Below are 21472 nucleotides of genomic sequence, written 5' to 3' on the forward strand. Positions count from 1 at the left end.
ATGAACATTGAGCTACAGAAGCAACATGAGCATATGGATGCTCACACTATCCTCATGCATCTACAAGAGTTGTATGATATGGCGGGGAGGACAGCTCGATATGAGATATCGAATGAGTTGTTCGGTTGTAGGATGTCTGAGGGATCATCTATGAATGACCATGTACTTAAGATTATCAATTTGATTGAACGTCTTGGATAACTTGGTTTTGCCATGGATGGGGAGCTGAGCCAAGACTTGGTCTTGCAATTTCTTCCGAGTTCGTTCTCGCAGTTTGTTGTGAACTTTCACATGAATAAGTTGGATGTCAGCCTGCCTGAACTCCACAACATGTTGTAGACTGCGGAATCGAATTATCCCCCTAAGAAGAGTTCTGTTCTTCTAATTGGTGAAGGTTCCAATCCTAAGAAAAGGAAGAGGAACCCTTCCAAGAAGAAGAAAGTAGGTGAGAAAATGCCGGTTCCACCAAAAGCTGAAGACCCCAAGAGCAAAGTTGTTTGCTTTCACTGTAACAAGGCGGGGCACTGGAAGAGGAACTGCAAGGTTTACCTTGCAGAATTGAAGAAGAAGAAGGGTAGTGAGACTACCGCTTCTGATTCAGGTATGTTCATGATAGAAGTGAATATGTCATTAAATCAAATTTCTACTTGGGTATTAGATACCGCCTGTGGTTCTCATATCTGCAATTTGTTGCAGGGACCAAGGAGAAGTAGGACTCTTGAGGAAGAGGAGGTGATTCTACTGATGGGAAATGGAGCAAGAGTTGTTGCTGAAGATGTAGAATCATTTCATTTACATATGCCTACGGGCAAGACTATTGTTTTAAATAATTGTTATTTTGTTCCCTCGATTGTGAGGAATATTATTCCCATGTTAGACTTGGCTGGATTTTCATTTATTATTGAGAATAATGAATGTTCTATTCTTAGAGATAATATTCTTTATGGACGTGGTACTTTAAATAATGGTCTGTATAAATGTGACATAATTTACTTCAGATTGAACAAACTAATAAAAGAAAAGGGATGATGAAAATCTCACTTCATTGTGGCACTGCAGTCTCCATTTAGTAGACATGGAGAGAGGGCTGCAAATTTGCTAGGAATGGTACACACAGATGTATGTGGACCAATGTCTACGCAAGCCATGGGTGGATTTTCATACTTCATTACTTTCATAGATGATAGATCTGGATTCGGATATGTGTTTGATGAAACACAAGTCTAAGGCCTTTGAAAAGTTCAAAGAATATAAGTATGAAGTGGAGAAACAACCAAACATAGTATTATAACTCTTCGATCAGATCGAGGTGGTGAATACTTTAATGGAGTGTTTCTAGATTATCTCAAAGTAAATGGTATAGTCTCCCAGTGGACTCCTCCAGATTGGTATCTGAAAGGAGAAATCGAACTTTGTTAGACATAGTTCGGTCCATGATGAGCTATGCAAATCTTCCAGTATTCTTATGGGGTTATGCATTGGAAACCTCAGCATATTTACTGAATAAGGCGCCTTCCAAAATCTGTTCCTCAAACTCCGTATGAGATATGGAAAGAAAGGAAACCGAGTCTTAAACACGTTAAGATTTGGGGATGTCCAGCTTATGTCAAGTAAGTTGACCCAGATAAGCTGGAATATCGATCCGTAAAATGTAGTTTTGTGGGATATCCTAAAGAGACTTTAGGGTATTACTTTTACACCGATCATCGGGTGTTTGTCTCCAGACATGCTACCTTCTTGGAAAAGGAGTTTATCCTTGAAGGAACAGTGGGAGCAAAATTGAACTTGATGAAGTTCAAGAAGCACAAACTGCTACGGTTCAAGTGGAAACACCTGTTCTGACTGAACAACCTTTTGTGGAACAGCCCATTCATAGATCAGGGAGAGTGTCTCGCCAATCTGAGAGGTAATATGGCCTTGTCATTGAGAATGAAAATGAGTTGTCGATCATTGATGATGACGACCCTGTAACCTATAATGAGGCTATGAGTAGTGTTGACTCAGAGAAATGGCATAGTGCCATGAAATCCGGAATGGAATCTATGTATACGGTATACAAAAGATAGATTATAGCAGATGGCCAGGTGGAGACCTTTAAGGCCAGGCTTGTGGCAAAAGAATTCAAACAAAGGCAATGGATTGACTTTGATAAAACCTTCTACCTATAGCCCTGTTAAAATCAGTTCGGATTTTGCTTGCGATTGCTGCTTACTACGACTATGAGATCTGGAAAATAGCCAGATGGTTTTCTTTCCAAGAGAAATAAAAACCTAGTGTGTAAGCTACTGCGAACCATATGTGGTTTAAAGCAAGCTTTTCGAAAGATGGAACATTCGTTTTGATGAGGCAATCAAAGAGTTTCATTTTATCAAAAATGAAGATGAACCATGCGTCTACAAAAGGGTAAGTGGGAGCGCGGTAACATTTCTTGTATTGTATTGAATTAGAGTTGACACACATAACAACATAGCAGACCCACTCACAAAGCTACTTTATGAAAGTCACTTTGATCGTCATAAAGACAAGATGGGTATTAGATACCAGAGTTATTGACTTTAGTACAAGTGGGAGATTAAAAGGAATATGTCCTAAGTCCAATCATGTATGAGGATTTAGGAATAACTTTTATGTAATCTGTTTTGATTTCATTGTTATTAATAAAAGACTTGTTTTGTTTTTATTACGGGCTTTATCTATTTAAGTGTTTAAATAAGATATACCATAGTTTAGAGTAAAGCTTTTTATGGATTATTATGATGAGATCATAATAGTGAGACCTAAAAGATGATAACTCTAAACTTAAATAGTTCCTGGTCGTAGGATTACTAACTGGTAATTAATAATCCGCAAAGATCAGTACATACTATGCTTGCTTCATTATGAAGGATGTCTGTTCTCATAGAAATTTGTGTGGTGACACTATAGCTAGTATATAGGTGCTTATTATAGAATAAGTTCACTGAACATGACTCGCCCAGCTGAACAACTGATGGAGTTCACTCACGTGTCAGCAGTTGTTCACATAGTGATAGTTGTACAAGTATCCTTAGACTTGAGGTCATCATAGTCATCTTGTGTACACTGAACTATGCTTTGGTTTAGTTCTTAGTCTCCAGGGACAATTATTAGGGCTCTACTGGGTATAGGAATTTGTACACGAAGATAGTGTATGATCAATAAAGGATCTACCCCTTCCAGTGAAGGAAGCGAATGTTCAAGGCTGATCCACTTATGCTAGTTCAGGAATCTCTGGCCAGAGTGAATGAAATTAGAAAGGAGTTTCTAATTTGCATAGAACTAAGCATAGTAAATGGTAAGCAAGTGATTGAATTAGATAGGTTTGACACAAGATCCATGCCTTGTATTTAATCGGGATATTGTAGGGTGGAAGGAGTTTATTGTACGATAACTATTCACTGAATAGGTTCTTGGTATTCTAAACAGTGAATTCATATTATCCGGATAGTCGCGATATGCTGAGAAGTATCCCTCGCGATGTAGAATAAATGAAATTAATTAATTAATCATATTTAATAAATTAATTATTATTATTTATTTCTACTACCGGCTTAATATTGAACCTACAGGGTTACACCATAAAAAGAGAATGATTTAATGGTGAAGGAAATAATTAATAATGGCTAATAATTATTTATTTATGAAATAAATAATTAATTGACAAATTTAATAATTGATTAAATGATATTTAATTGATTATAAATTAATTAAGAAAAGTTCTTAATATTATTAATTAAGAATTTAATTTTTGGAAATTAAATCAAGAGAGAGAATTATTTCTAAAGTGTTTAGAAAAATGATTAATAATTAAAAGGTGTTTTAATTATTAATGAGAATAATAAATGGGATAATAATAATAATATTTATGGGAAAATTTCAGCTGAAAATTTTGCCTATAAATATACTATTATAGACCCTATTTTTATTTGAACCCCAAAACCCAAAAAGTTTGGAAAACCCAATTCTCTCCACCTCCTTCCTCCTCCTTAACATCGTTTTCTTGGTGGATACCGGTGGAGTGCTTCACACTTGAGGAGCAACTGCTAAGGATCTCTGATCGTTGTCACCGAACTATTTTAAAGGTTAGATTCGATCCCTATGTTTTTTCCATGATTTATATGCTTTTATTTGGATTTTATATGTGTCAAAGTGTTTTGCCTTGCCCCGCTGCGATTAAAAATCCAACACCTCTAAGGGGCTCCTCTAGTGTGGCTCCAATGAAAGTCATCCTCTCAGGATTCTCGGGGTCTAAAGGAACCGAAACCAAGTCTTCTGCTGGCTTTCCTCTCTTCTCGTCATTTTCTCGGACATCCATATCTTCAATAGGAAGAACCTGCCCCCCGACTCCATCTACCCTCAAAGAGGCAACATAACAGCTTCTAGCCATTTTTTGATCTCCTCTCTCTTCTCCAATCCCGTTTCGGGTGGGAAACTTCATAACTGAATGGTAGTAAGAGGGGACTGCCTTAAAGGCATGTATCCATGTTCTCCCCATGATAGCATTATAAGTTGAACTAGCCTTTACTACCACGAAATCCAACATCTGCGTTGCTTGTCTTGGTTCCGTACCTATGGTGATTGGCAATTTGATTATCCCTTCCACAGGACATTCTACCCCATCAAATCCATATATCGGCATGTCGGTTGGTGTCAACTGGGAATCGTTATACCCCATCCTTAGAAAGGCGTCGTGGAGCAATATATCCACAGAAGCACCATTATCCACAAGAACCCTCTTAACCGGGCTATTTCCTATTATTGGTGTTATGACCAGCGGGTCGTCATGAGGAAACTTTACACCCTCTAGGTCAGAATCATCAAAAGCCAATGTTACTTCTGTCCTGGCCCTCTTCGGGGCTTCTCCAACAATATGCATAACCTCTCTAGTATATGCCTTTCTGGAATTTTTGGACAATCCAGCAGCAGTTGGACCTCCAAAGATCGTGTTTATCACAGGTCCTCGAGGTCGTGGCCCTCCAAAAATTGCATTTATAACCGGCCCTCTAGGTTGGGGATTCCGCCCCTGATCGTCTTGGTCCCTCCTACGATCTTCAAAGTTCTTCCTTCCATTATTATTCCTGTCCCCTCCTTCTCCAGTATACTTGTTCAATCTTCCTTTTCGAATCAAAAACTCAATTTCGTCTTTCAATTGCCTACACTCATCGGTGTCATGGCCAACATCTATGTGGAATCTGCAATACTTGCTCTTATCTAGCTTGGCGGGATCAGCCTTCAAGGGCTTAGGCCAACGAATATCTCGATCTTTCTCGATTTCCATCAAGATCTGGCTTCTAGGAGCATTCAGCTTAGCATATTCGGTGAACTTTTGCCCAGGTCCTCCCTTCTTGGGGGTTGAATCAGGGTTTTGTTCGGTTCTAGGATACTTGTCCTTGGCGATATACTCAGATCAGTTTTCGCTTCTTGCCTCCAGTGGACTCATTACTTACTACGGTCTTCTTCATGCTTTCTTCAACCTTGATATACTTCCCTGCCCTCTCTTGGAGCTGCAACATGCTTTCAGGGGGACATTTGGCCAAGGACATCTTGAAAAACTCATCCCTAGTTCCTTGTTGCAGTGCTATCATGGCTACCTTATCATCAAGGTCTGGGACTTTTAAAGCCTCCTTTGTAAAACGATTCAGGTAATCTCTCAAACACTCCTTAGCTCCCTGCACAATACTCATAAGAGATGCTGAACTTTTCTCATGGACTCTCCCACTGATGAACTGCTTAATAAAAGCCTGACTTAATTCTCTGAACGATCCAATAGAGTTTGGGGGCAAGCGACTGTACCATCTTTGAGACATACCCGACAGAGTTTGAGGGAAGGCCCGACACTTTATAGCATCATTCACGGGTTGCAGCAGCAGTGCATTAGAGAATGTCCTAACATGATTAGCGGGGTCTCTCGTGCCATCATAGGCTTTGATAGTGGGCATCTTGAATTTCCTTGAGATATGGGCATTCATTATCTCTTCTGTGAAGGGTGGAGTTGGATCATCAGGATCTCCAAGGGGAAGGAGATTGCTTGGATCAGTTCTTGGGACGACAGCTCTTCTTCGTACCGGACCATCCACGTCTATGACAGGAGGAGGATTTCTCCCCCTAGGAGGTATTTGGGGTATGGTGGCCTAGTGAGCCTCCAAATCACGCCTCAGCCTTTGGATCTCAGCCTCATGAGCCCTGATCCTTTCCTGCACTTCTTGGGGATTCACTCCTTGGGTGCTTTGAGGGCGTTGCCTTCCATCGGCCATTGGCTCTTTGCCAGGACGCCTCCTTCTCGGGGCCACTTCATCATCCTAAGATTCGGAGTCTCTCTCAGTGTAAGAAAATTCCCGATCCTCGGGGATAGGAGCCAAACCTCGTATATAGGGGAGCGATTGCCCTCGTGCTTCACTTCGCCCAGCATATCCACTTCCTTCAACCTCGGGGTGAAGGGGCATCCCATAAGGGGGGTTAGTAGTAACAACAGTTGAGTATTCATACCCGACGGGTCGGGAATTCACAGGTATATGTACTTGTTGAACTTGAGGATTCGTACCTTGAATAGTCGGGGGAGTCGTCCCTTGTGGCTGAGGTTGAGTTGCCCCTATCTGGGTTTCTGCTTGAGTAGATGCATAAGTTGAGTGGGGAGGTATCTCCACGATGGACGAAATCATCTAAGTTGTTCCCAATGGTGTTCCTTCCTCCAGAGCTCTAGTTGTTCTCCGCGCCATGGTTGTTGTTGTGCCTTCCCACAGACGGCGCCAAATGTTATGGATTAAAACTAATATATATAATTGATGTATCTAATAATAAGGAACGTGAGCTTCAAGGCTCGATTTTGACTGCTCTTGTGTTTCGTGACTCAATCTACCTTAACAAGATGCCTACGTACCTTGCTGATTGCCAAGGATCAAGTCAAAAAATGTAGTTCTGATCTGTGGGGTGAGGCCCCTTATACAGATGTTGGGAGTCCTTGAATTGGACTTGGTATAGGAGACTTGGTGGTCAAGTTTCTGAATTAGGATAGACTTAGGAGTCCTAGGGAGTAGGAAGCTGATTCCTTATCCCATGAGGTTCCTTGGAGGCCAATCTACAAGGATTTATATCCTCACTAGGACTTATCTTAATAGCTGTTTTACTCCCTTATTTATTAATTCCGAAATTAATAAATAATCAGGGTTTTTGGGCCTTCTTTGTTCCATCAGGCCTGATCTGGTCCATCAGGCCTGATCGACATGTTAACCTTTCTGGTTTTGAATGTCATACATCTTCTTATTGGGCCTTGCAGCCCAAACTATTATGTAATCAGGATTTATTTATCCCTATCATATATGTTGCATAAAAATATTCTAGAAAATAACTTGTGCCTTGCACGGGTTATTATGCTAGTTATTGTATAAACTTTGAAAATGATGGAAGTAATTAAATGAATACAAATAAATAAAAGTATTTTTACATAGTTTTTATAAATTAATTACTTTTATGCTAATAATACGAAGGTTACTTGTGAGAATTAAAAACCCAAATTTATAAATAATGTTATAGTCTCGGCATTATGTTAATAGACTTTCAATATATAATTTTCATCTACCATTACTTTTATAATATTAATCAATTGAATCTGTATCCTATGCTAAAGTAAAATCCCTAACACTATTTTCCCTTCAAAATTACATTCATCTCTCACTCCTCCCACTTCATTAAACTCTTTTTTTCTCACTTTTCTTCCTTTCGATGATCCTGACATCTTCCCCCTCTCTCTCATTCTATTTCATTTAATTATATATCATTTTTCCCTCTCACTTTATACTAATTTTTAATATTTTTTCTTTATTTCCTCTTACTTTTCTTACTAATATCACTATTATTTTCTTCCTCTCTCTCATATTATAAATTGTCAATATCTCTCATTATTCTTAATTTACCTTTTCTATTATGCTAAAGTAAAATCACAATCACTATTTTCCCTCATATTCAATTTACTGTAAATATGTTTTCATCCGGTCTCTCCTATCATGTCATTTAATTTCACTACTCTTAATTCTTAAACTAACTATCATTTCCCTCTTCCCTCACCTTCTCATGTAACTATATTATTCTTTCCACTCTCTACTCCCACTTCATATTTAATTCTTATTATTTATTTTATTTTTTCCTCCCAATGTCTCTCTTATTTTCTTCCTCCCTTTCATATTATCAAATTAATTTCATTTTTAAATATTATTAATTCTCTCAAGTATCTTGGTCATTTTTTCTACTATTTTTTGATTCCTTAGTTACATTCTAAGTTAATTGAGGTTTCTTTTCTTTCACGAAACTCTTTTCAATTATAATTATTCTTTTTCCAGATGCCCTGGTAAGCCACATTTGAAGCATCGTTCAACACATCCTCATCCACAAACTCCATAATAGCAAACACGAAAACTACCACTACCACACATATTTTGATAATTCGAAAAAATTAACTAATCACTAGCCACTACCATCAACTTTCCGCCTAATTTCTTGTGATTCATCTCTTTAGTGGCAACTTTCATTGAATTATCTTCCCTCAAATAATGAATCGAATCCCTCAAAATTATGTTTATAAGAACTTAAAAAGACAAAAAGGTCATAATAAGCGCAATACTTCATCACGATATAGATTGTTATGGCTCTTTGTTTAAAACTATATTTATGGCTATCAGTGGTACACGAATATATCAAAGAATCAAAAGTTTTTCATCAGTTTTAACTTTTAAGTCGATAACCAAGAAGTTTTTAGATTAAAATTGATTAAAAGAAATTATATTCTACATTACCTCTGCACCAAAAGGGCTATATAGTCACTAAAAACATTCGTCAAATTACCCATAGTTGTTGATGAAGAGAGATGACACACGAAGCAACGATAATCTCCCTGATGATATTCTTCATGACAAGTGTTTAGCTCGTCTTTAGCTGTAACAAAGAAAGTTTAGATTATAGTGAACAAATATCACAAATTGGGTGAAAAGGCTAAAACTTAATCTCATACATAGATTTTCAGAAATTTTGACATTATTTGACATTACAATTGCAAACGTTTTGAGTCAAATCACAAACAAATTCCAATTCCAATCCCAGTCACTTGTTTATCTGTTTGAGGATATACACAAACACCTTATATATCAAATATAACAAAAAATTGAATACACCATACATAAATCATATACCATAAAAAAATAAATCCCAGAAATAAATAATCAGTGGCACAGGGTGAAAGAAAATATTTTCCATGGTACTCCAAAATACATGAGTAAAAACAATTTAATGATAGTTGAGGATGGGTATAATGAAGGGCATGTGTACCCCATAAAAATATTTTTGACCTATTTTCACCATTAATTTTTTTTAGAAAATATAAAATTACACCCACAAAATTAAATAAAGGGTGCCTCCCTAAAAATTTACTCGGTGCTTCCTTAAAGTAAAAGATTATAACTAAATATGAATCTAGTGCTCTTATTTACTATGTTACACAGACTCGTATACAGCGTGCCAGACACGACATATAACAAAGTGTCAAACATAAAAAATAAAAAAATTGAGGATACAGGAACAATAAAACTTAAATTGGACATGATTTGTAAAGGACTTTGCAAATTTGATGTTTTCTCTACTTTCATCTCATTCTTGCTTTTTCCTTTCTCCTCATAAATTTATATATAAAAAAAATTAAATTTGACACTTTTTCGATCTTTAAATTGACCAATCCATATTTTTGTCAAAGAATCCGACACGAAATAAATCATGTCCGAGTATCTGATACGGGACTAGGGTGTCCAATACAAAAGAGTATGAGTTATGTATCTTATTTATAAAGGGGACAGACCAATTCAATGTTACATCCTTGCTACATTCAACTATGTAAATTGTACACACAAAAAAAATATCACAAAAATTAACGAACCTTGAATATAGATGTCAATCTACAGCGTACAAGGTAGAGAATTGAAAATTAGCTAATAATTAAAAGTATAAAGCCTTAATAATTAACAAATTGTGTAATGATAAATTTTAACATACCTGCAATGTAGACTATAGTGCCTGTTCTGTGTTGTAAATGAGAGGCACGCAGGGGGTTTAAGACTCTCCAGTTTTATTTTCCCTTTGTTTGTGGGAAATTTACTTTTAGGAAATAATAAACAGATTTTTCAGGTAAAATCAAGAGATTTTGAATGGGATATATACCTATATATATATTTAATTTTTTAAAAAATAAATAAATTTCCATTCAGAATCAACTCATATCAGCAATCATTACATGAGAAATAAACTCAGGAGCAATTACCTCTCACTCTTGTACTAGTCCAGACATAGATGAGTCACACCATTTGCCGATCTATTAACATGACACACTTTCACATCGTCAAGGTGTTTAAAAATAAACTAACACAATCTCCCACAATCAAATGAAACGGAGAGTTTCCAACATCACCTCGCTTTGCGTCAACCACCAATTTTGCATCAGTCTCAAAGACGCAAGCTTTCCAGCCCTTTTTCACTGCCCATTACATTGCTTCCTTTAACCCCATTACTTATGCCTCCTTTATGCTCAAAACTCCTCTATATTTACTTGTACAAGCCATTAGAAATTGTCCCCATGCATCCCAAGCCACACATCCAAACCCAGACATATGCAAGTTTTCTATGACAGCTGCATCTGTGTTGATTTTTAGCCATCTCGGGGATGGTTTTTGCCACTTATTGGAAAATATATGGACTGAGTTTGCATCTTCTGCTGTGATACATCCTGAGCAGTCCTCTAATCTTGCAATATTGCTATAGCTTCTTTTTTCATAACATGAACTGATTTATTCACTTTATCCCAGACCCATTTGTTTCTTCTATACCATAAACTCCAACAGACCAGTCCAATTAAAGCACATTTTTCTGATGACAAGAAATTGAAAGCTCGCTTTAAAATATCCAAAACTCTCTCACCAGTACCCACCTGCAAATCCCCCTTTAGACCAAAACACAACCACATCGAACGAGCAAAATCACACTAAAAAAGACGTGAGTATCAGTCTCCTCCGCCTAATGACACCATGGACAATCCCTATCAATAACTACTCTTTTATGAGCTAAAGCCACTGCAGTAGGTAAGCCTGCACTACAAGCCCACCAACACTAAGTTCAGTTGCTTATGTGGCAGCTTCAAACTCCATATTTTCTTCTAGAATTTAGCATAAAGATTTGGTTTTTTCTCCTTGAAGAAGACGATACCCACTACGAACTATAAATTGGCCTTTAAAATCTAATAACTAATACCACCCATCCTCCATATCCTCCATTGATAAAGGAATTGAAAGAATTAACTCTTTGTCCCTATCATTACATAATCACTAATAATCACTCCATCCCATCTCCGATTATCAACCTCCATCAACCAAGAAATAGTTGCATTTTGAAGCTCCAACGGCATGTATGTTGATAAGTAACCATTATCAACGTCTGGTAGCCAGGGTACCTTCCAAATTCGAGCATTATCTTCATTTTTAATACGCCTTCGACAACCTTGCTTCAATAGGTTTTGAGCTGTCAAAATACTTCGCCACATAAAACTCGGATTTGACCCCATAGTTGCATTTAAAAAAATTTCATTAGGATAGTAACGAGCTTTTATCATACCAATGGATTAACGTTGTTTATTAACCTCCAGTATTACTTTGCTAGCATCACAATATTAAAAAGATAGAGCTCCTTCATCCCTAATCCCTCATCTTCTTTCATAGCATATAAACGTTTCCATGATCTCCATCTGATTCCCCGCGTAGATGTAGAACCATTCTCCCACCAGTATGAATTTATTAGCTTTTCAAGCTCATCACATACACTTTCTGGTAAGAAAAGGAGATTCAAGTTCATTATTCTCATAATATGCATAAGCATTCCTAGATAGTTCCCAGGATCATGAACTTCCCGAATACCCGGTCTTTGACACACTACCTCCCGTTCCGAACTTACTGTGTTGGGACTAAAATTTATCACATATTTATGAAAATTTATCATCTTATAATCTGTCCCGAGACTATTTCATACCTAAACAAAATGGATTTGACATTCATTGTTCGGCTTCAATAGCTCGAATAAACAAATAACAATCGTCGGCAAATAATAAGTGTGAAAGCGGTGGTGCCCCTCTAGCTAAAACACATCCATGAATTAAATCAACAGCCTCATTTATTCTAATAATTACACTCAACCCCTCCACACATATAATATACAAATACGGTGATATTGGGTCACTTGTCTCAACCTACAACTCGGGTTAACGTTCCCAAAAATCTCCCAATTGTGTATAAAACTGTAAGACACAGATTTAACATATAGCATAATCCGAGCTATCCAATTTGCACAAAACCCAAATCAAATCAACATATGCTCTAAAAAATTTCATTCAAGCCTATTATATGTTTTTGAGATATCCAGTTTAAGCCTAACAACTCCTTGCTTCCCTTGAATCTCCCTTTTAATATAACGGTTTATCTCAAACGCAATTAGAGCATCATCAGTGAGAAACATGCCTTGAATGAAAGTGCACTGCTTTTCCGATTTAATCAAACTTAAACATGGTTTAAACGATTTGCCAACACTTTGGATAAAACTCGAAATAAAACATTACAGAACAGAATGGGTCTCATATCTTGCATCTTCTCTGATAATACTCTTCTGGAAACCAAAGTATGATTAATCCCTTCTGATAATACTCTTTCCACAGTGAATTGATTACATAAATTCATAACATCAACACCCACTACATGCCAAAAAGACTGATAAAAAGTTTGATTCAGACTATCTGGTCCTGGTGACTTATCACCGCGCATAGAAAATACCGTATTTTTGACTTTATTCAATGTAGCAGGCACTAGCAGAAACTCATTTTGCTCCGATGTAACTATAAGTACTACCTCTCTACCTGTTAACTCTTCCATACTTCATGATGTAGTGAACAGACTTTTAAAATACACAATAATAATTTGTTGTACATCCTGAGTATCCTCAAGCCAAACACCATATTTATCTTTTAACTTAGTGACATTGTTATTTCTTCTACGACTTGAGGCATACTTATGGAAATAACGAGTATTTTGGTAACCTTCTCTCAACCAAAATTGTTTAGCCCTTTGTTGTCAGTTGATTTCTTGACTCTTTATCAACTCATGAAACTTTTACATAGCCATACTATACTTCTCAGCCCCATACGCATTCATTCCTCTCATTTAGCAACTTTTGTTTAAACTCCTTTACCACACCACCCCCCATTATTCTAGCTTGGTAGCATAATTATTAATTTTATATATAATATCAGCATGAAGTACCATTTTATCACCATTTTTCCATAGTAACGCTAATCCCCCTCCACGATGCCCTATTTTCACCACCCAACTCCCAGAAAACCCCAATTGCTTGCACACATAATCTATTCTATATTTTTAACTAAAATTTCTGAAAGAAAAACTAAACTCGACCTGAAATATTTTACCAATACTTTAGGAACCTAACTGCCCGTGGGTTGGCCAGCCCATGACAGTTCCATGCAAGAATACTCATTAGGGCCTGGTTCACAGGTCTCGTCGTTAGCAAATTTTTTGGATGCTCTCACATTGTTTCTAATTGTTCTCCAATATCCATTATTTTTTCAAGTCCATCAGTAGACATTGGACTTGGCCTAGTATACAAGCCCATATCCTCTTCTAACCGTCTCCTTTTTTATCTATAACAACCATATCTTTTTGGTTTTGAAATTTTGAAATTCCCCTGCCTTAACTATCGCTGGAGAGGATTTGATTGTTATCCCAGATTCGTTGCCACATTTCTCGCTAATTCTCCAACCAATCTCAACAAAGTTCTTCGTAATATTCGCATCATCTGTACTGTTGCTCAGAATTTTTCCTCACTGCCTTGTCCGGTTGCCGTCACCGTCTAAGCCATTTTGCCCCTGTAGTCACTCGAGTATTCCTTGTCTGAGCTCGCATCCACGGCCCATATGCCTTTGCTATTTCTTTCTCTGGATTTACATAAATTACAGCACAATCTTTCTCAACATGTTCTAAAATTTCACATACAAAGCAAAATGTAATAAGACTTTCATATTTTAAATTAACCTAGCTCCAATTACCTCCCTTTTGATCTTCATACGAAATTTCAATGCTTTATCAACTCAGGTTGTAACTCTGATTCGAAAAAATGGCTTTCAGGTTCCTTCAAAATTTGCAGTATCAGACTTAACATATCTCCCTATGTTATAGCCGTAGACATTTGAAATTCAGGTGCGCAAGCCGTTAATGGGAGCATGCACCATCTGAAATTGAGATGCTTCTCCTTGCGTTTCACTAGGTGGGGGATTCGTCCATTAAGATGATGGATGGGTTGCATGGACCTCCGTTCTTGAAAGTACGTCCCCTAAAGTGATGAGGGTGGAACATGGTGAATCTTCGGTGCTTTGTATCTTTTTCATGGTTGTTGTCTTCTTCCCACATATGGTGCCAAATGTTATGGATAAAAACAAGGTTATATATATATTACGCGTATTTAATTCTAGGGTTCGTAAGCTCAAGGGCTTTAATGGCTACACTTGTGTTTCGTGGCTTAAAACTGCCATCACAAGATACTTACGTATCTCTGTATATTTAGAGAATCAAGCCAAAACTTAGTTCTAAATGGAGGGGTGCGACCTTTTATATAGATGTTGGATGTCCATGTATTGGACTAGGGTTAGGAGACTTGGCAAGCAAGTCTCCGTCTTTGATTGAACATTGGAGTCCTAAGATTTACAAAGCAGATTCCTTGTTGGTTTAGGTGACTTGGAGACCACTCTTCACATAATTATATCCTTTATTGGATATATTTAATGAGCTGTTAATTTACCCTATTTATTAATTTCGTAATTAATAAATAATTAGGGTTTCAGACCTCATTAATTGGGCTTAGTCATTGGACCATATTAGGTCTAATTAATATAACATTTATTACGTCTCTAGGCTAATTTCAGACTCATATCATTTGCCCCCAACTTTTGCGAAACCGGATAAAGATTTCGCAGAAGTTAAGTTTAGAGCTTTTCTGATTATCATTTTTATCGTAAATTGTGAAGCGACCTACATTGTTATAAAAAATTTCCTTACTCGAGGCTTCAACATATATTTTTAGGAAAATTTTTACAATTTTCCTTATATGTTTTCGTACATACTCCTATTTTTAGGAATATTCTGGTATCTTCACTTATTTTTTCGGGACTTTTCGTGTCTTCAAATTTTTTTTGCAAATTTTCTTAATAATTTAGGAATTTATTATGTACGCACAAATATTTTTCCTAAATTTTCAGAAATTTTTCTTTACTCACAAGTATTTTTTCTAAATTTTTAGGAATTTTTCTCTGCTCACAAGTATTTTTCTAAATTTTTAGGAATTTTTCCCTAACTCCGGGTATTTTTCTTAATTTTTCTAATATTTTAGGAATTGTTTCCTACCTCCGGGTATTTTTCTTGATTTTTCCTAATAATTTAGGAATTTTTCAATACCTCCGGGTATTTTTCGTGATTATTCCTAATATTTTAGGAAATTTTCCAGACGTCCGGGTATTTTTCGCGATTATTCCTAATATATTAGGAATTTTTCCCTACCTCCGGGTATTTTTCTTGATTTTTCCTAATAATATAGGAATATTTCGGTACCTCCGAGTATTTTTTATATCAACGGGTCATTTTTCCTAATATTCGTACCAATAATTACTTTTTCTAACATTTTAGAATTTTTTTTACACCAACATGCATTTTTTCCTAATATTTTAGAAATTTTTGTCATACCAACAGATTTTTTTTCTATTATTTTAGAATTTATTTTAATCATATTATCATTTTTACCCATTTTTTTATTAATAAAATAATTAAAAATGGGCTTAAAGACACAACCATCCTAGGCGTGGGTTACCCCCGCCTAGGAGGTCACCTGTTTACCACGATTAAGAACCGTGCCTTTTAGGCGTTGCTCAAGTTTTTTTTTCTTTTTTTTCATTTACTTTTTGTTTGTTTGTTTGTTCTTTCTTTTATTTTTTTTACTCTTTTTTCACCTCTTTTTTTTCTCTTTTTTTAATTATGAACTCATGTCATAATTTATTGTGTCAGCGGACATACTTAATTTTTGTGCAATCATGCATAACATGACTAATTGGATAGAGAATAATTAAAATTATTTTCTATTTTTCCAATTAATTCTAGGTTTAAATTCCTTACTTTTTAAGGAATTTATATACCATATTACGACTTTATTCGTAATTTTTGTTGTTATCAGAAATTAATTTATGCAATCGAGCATTAAATAATATTCTCTATTTTGAGAATTTTGTCTTCCTTTTTTCTAATATTTCATAAAATAATGTAATAATTATTTCCTCTATTTTTCTTTTTCTATTTTCTGAATAAAATATTCCAAAAATAGTTTGAGTTTGCACCTCCATCCTAGGCGTGGGTTACCCCGGCCTAGGAAATAACTTCCTTTCCAACCCTATAAATAATATCTCTTAGGCGTGATTTGAGCCCGAATCCATTAATACTAGACGCTGGTTACCCCCGCCCAGGAGGCAAGTTGGCAAACACGCCTAAAAATTTTGTCTCCCGGCGTTGATAGAAGGCCTTCGTGGCTGAAGCCTAGAAGGTATATTGGAAAACACGCATAGAAACCTTACTTTCTGAGCGTTAATTGAATGCTTTCATGGTTGAAGCTGATAAGTGGATTTTATATCCACTTGGAATGCTTTATTACAAGCTTAAATTGGTGTTTTGGACTCAAGTTGTTGGTATTTTGATGTGTTTTTGTGTTATTACATTTCAGGTATCAGTTATATGAAGAAAAGAGCTTTTAAAGGAAATATGATAAAAAGTGATCAGATTTGGAAGCCAATGCCATTGTCAAGTTGTAGAGAATCTCGTTAGCTTCGTGTGGGCAGTTGAATCGCCTAATTCTGACGAGTAGAACTCAAGTTATGGCCAAAACAAGATTCATCAAAAAAATTTCCAGAAGCTGTCTGAGCGCCCGCTCAGGAGAGCTGAGCGGCCGCTCAGGTCGCTGATTTCGCCGAAAAGCCTTTTTTGAGTGGAATTTGACGATTTTAAGGGTCCAGGTCCACTGGGGGCGTATATATACTTAAAAAAAAGGTTTTCATCATCCGGGAAGATTGGGATACCAAGGAGAAGACCTAGAAGCACAGAACAACTCCGAAAAAGAAGATCTTGTTTTCAACTTTTGATTCTTTGAATTAGTTGTAACTTTGGATGCTCGTTTTCGTTCTTGTTAAACCTAGATCTCGTTTATTCGTACTTTAATTATTATTCAGTTTATTAAGACCTTGTTTTATACCATGGTTTCATATGAACCCATGGTGACGATGAGTTCTGTTATGGGCTAATCGTTATCATGGGATTCTAGCGGATTTACTTATGGATTTCAATAGTTATTTATTTCGATATCTTGGTGTGTGGTGATTGATTGATATCCTAGTATTGGTTTTGCTTATTCGTCTTATGTGCGTAGCTAACATATAAGATAGCGTGTTAATCTCTATTGAAGCGACAGTGAATATAAAGGTTTAGAACTTGCCATGCTAGCATTGGTTCATGTATTTGTTATGCATGATTAGTGGGTAACTCTAACCGTTTTACTTGCCCTATGTAATCATGATAGATAACTTGTGCTTAAACCGTTATGTTGTCAAATTCTATAGATATATAAGGTCTCAATATAATTGGTGCCTATTCAGCTTCTATCTCTTTTGTGGATGTCTGGTAGAATGGTACTCGTGCAACGAAAGTTGGCGTTTATCAGTTTCGTGTTATCTGATTAGTGTCATCACCATCACATGCTAAGGTTAAGAATGAAAATGCTATTGAATGAAGTATTTAATGAAGTTAGGATCCCATGTTTGTCATATATAGTAATTCAACCTCAATTCTCTTAGTTAATATAATTTAGTATAATCTCTTAGTTTAATCAAAACCCAATTTGTTATTTGTCTTAGCATTGAGCGATAACCATACATTGTTGCATAGGGGCATAAATTGAACTTAACCTAAACCAGTCTCTGTGGGAACGAATCTGATTTATATCTTAGCCTACCTGTGAACGCGTATACTTGCGTGAATATTAGCGCGTGTTTTCGCCCTAACAAGTTTTTGGCGCCGCTGCCGGGGACTCGTTGTTAATTTTTAGTTTATGTGCTTGTCATCAGTGGTCGTTAAAGTTCACTGACTTGGATTCTTTTACTTTCACGGTTTATTTGTTTGTGTTTCAGGTACTCATTACAATAGGAGATCCAGCAGCACGAACGAGAGCCTTGATGGATTTTTCTCAACCCAAGATCAATGACATTCAATCTAGCATTGTCCGAACAGCTATCACAGCTAATACCTTTGAGATCAAGCCTGGCATAATTCAGTGGGTATAGACTTCAGTCCAGTTTGGGGGTTCTCCAACGGAAGATCCCAATACACACATTAGGGATTTCATAGAGATCTGCGACACCTTCAAGTTCAACGGTGTTTCTGAAGATACTGTAAAGTTGAGATTGTTCCCATTCTCTCTGAGGGACAAGGCTAAGAGCTGGTTACACTCTCTACCAGCTGGTTCGATTACTACTTGGGAAGATCTTGCTCAAAAGTCTCTTACTAAATTCTTCCCTATGGCGAAGACAGCTGCACTCAGGAATGTTATTACTCAATTTGCGCAGCAAACGGGAGAATCGCTATGTGAAGCTTGTGAGCGCTACAAGGAGATGCTTAGGAAGTGTCCATATCATGAAATTCCTGATTGGATGATCATCACTTATTTTTACAATGGGTTGGGAGTATAGTCCAGACCCATGCTCGATGCAGCAGCAGGCGGAGCATTATGGGAAAAGAGCTATGAGGAAGCTTATGATCTAATTGAACTGATGGCTGCTAATGAATATCAGTATCCAACCCAGAGATGTCCACAGGGCAAGGTAGCAGGAGTTCTTGAAGCGGATACAGCTACGGCTATCACTGCTCAACTAAAGGCGTTGTCTATGAAGATCGATTCTCTGGCTAACTATGGTGTTAAGCAGAAAATTAGTGTTTGTGAGCTGTGTACAGGTCCGCATGTGACGGAGCAATGCGTTATATCTAGTGACTCAGCTCATTTTATGAGCAACTTTCAGAGATCGCAGCAACCAGTTCTAGACACTTATCATCCTGACAACTGGAATCATCCTAACTTCAGCTGGAGCAACAATCAGAATGCGATGCAACAGCTGTTCCAGCAGTTTGGAAATAAGCTATTCAACCCTCCTGGTTTTCAGCAACAAATTGCACCAAAACAACAACTCCAAATTCAACAACAAAATCATGATGCAGCATCTTCGAATGAAAAATCTGAATTGGAGGAGTTGCGGCTTATGTGCAAAAACCAGGCTCTTATATGCCAAAGCCAGGCTATTTCTATCAAGACTCTGGAGAACCAAATAGGGAAAATTGCTAACGCCTTATTGAATCAACCACCAGGAACGCTTCTTAGTGCTACAGAAGCCAATCCAGGCACGAGGGAAGTTGAAGAACAGGTGAACGCCATCACCTTGAGGTCTGGAAAGGTTGCAAGCCCCCAAATTCAGCAAGATGAAGAGCCTAAAAAGTCTCAAGTTCCAGAATCTGAAGTTGTCGCTGAAGAAGAAGTGCAGAAGGAAGCAGAGGTGGAACCAAGGAAGACTAATGTGGAACACACTCCTCCTGAGGGTAATACAGGGGAGAAATAGATCTATCCTCCACCTCCTTTTCTCAAGAGGCTGCAGAAGAAAAAGCTGGATAAGCAGTTTGAGAAGTTTTTGGAGGTGTTCAAGAAACTTCATATCAACATACCTTTCACTGAAGCTCTTGAACAGATGCCTAGATATGCGAGGTTTATGAAAGGTATTCTCGCTCGGAAGGTGAAGCTTGATGACTTAGAGACCGTTGCTCTAACGGAGGAATACAGTGTTGTGCTGTAACAGAAGTTGCCTCTGAAACTTAAAGATCCTGGAAGCTTCACTATTCCTTGCACCATCGGAAACTTGTCGTTCGACAAGTGTTTATGTGATTTAGGAGCTAGCATCAATCTGATGCCCTTATCTATCTTCAAGAAGCATGGTCTACCTGATCCGAAACCAACATACATGTCATTGCAACTAGCTGACCGTTCCATCGCTTATCCACGAGGTATAGTAGAGGATGTCTTGGTCAAGGTGGATAAACTCTTCTTCCCTACTGACTTTGTAATTCTTGATTTCGAGGAAGATAAGAAGATTCTCATCATCTTGAGAAGACCATTCTTGGCTATAAGCCGAACTATGATCGATGTGCAAAAAGGAGAGCTTATGATGAAGGTTCACGATCAAAAGGTCACTTTTAATGTGTTCAAGGAAATAAAGTTACCCACAGCTAAAGAAGAGTGCTTTAAAGTAGAGCAACTGCAGGTTTTGAATGCACCTCCATGGAAGAGGAAGTTAGATATGTCATTCGATTCTCTTGGGTTAGCAGAGCTGAAATTTTTTCAAGACCGTCTCGAGCCTTCTATTGAAGATGTTTCCACACTTGAGCTTCACCCACTACCAGATAACTTGAGTTATTCATTCTTAGGTACACCCCCTGACAAGGGGTTGGGATATATCTTTGATGATGAAGAGGGTAGCCGAACGGATCCTCTAGTGCCTACAGAGGGTTCTTCTCATGAGCAGCAGGTAGTTGATAGGACTGGTGTTGGTGATGAGCAGTACATGCAAGTGATTAGGCGTGTGGAGGCCATGCACGACATTCACCATCATTTTGCTGAAGATTTAACACACGCTTTTAGTACTATTTTCCGAGACACTGGTGGCGAGGTTGATTGGCCACCTGATCCTCCACCCGACGAGGGTGAATCTCCCGCTAATTAGGTATGTCTGAAATCCTTATTATTACCTTTAATGAGGACATTGAAAATTTTAAGTTTGGGGGTGATAATGTAAATATTAGTAGTGTGTGTGTCCATATAGATTCATATAGATTCATATTGCATGTTTAGTTATAGTTCATTCATATATTTGCATGATTTGTTCATTTAGGACATAATTGTTTGTTTTTATGTGATTTCATATAGTTGCATTTGCATGCATATTTAGCATGATCCTTAAGATGAACTATGATATTTGATAAGTTGATGTTGATTTCAGTGTGGTGATGATGAATAGAGGGATGTTTAAGTCCTAATGAATTGATTTGCATGCCAGAAACAAATATTTTCACAAAGTCTTATAGGGTTCCTTTTGATCTAGATCATGATCATACTTGTTTGTTGTTGAGATTTAATCACTTGGTTATATTTAGAATTTGTGACATTCTCGTAATGACGTAAAAACACTGATTTTATTTTATCTGAAGAAAAACTTGGATTTCATTCCTAGTGTTGTAAGGCTAGGCGT

General features: G+C 37.1%; 1 non-coding gene across 1 annotated transcript; it reads right to left on the minus strand.

The window, feature by feature from the left end:
- Nucleotides 1-18718: 18718 nt before the first annotated feature.
- On the minus strand, nt 18719-18825 carry LOC141663332 (small nucleolar RNA R71). Its single transcript, XR_012551411.1, has one exon. It is a non-coding gene; the product is annotated as a small nucleolar RNA R71 (small nucleolar RNA).
- Nucleotides 18826-21472: the final 2647 nt, after the last annotated feature.

Source organism: Apium graveolens, chromosome 5 (genome assembly GCF_009905375.1).
Source record: "Apium graveolens cultivar Ventura chromosome 5, ASM990537v1, whole genome shotgun sequence".
NCBI lineage: Eukaryota > Viridiplantae > Streptophyta > Magnoliopsida > Apiales > Apiaceae > Apium > Apium graveolens.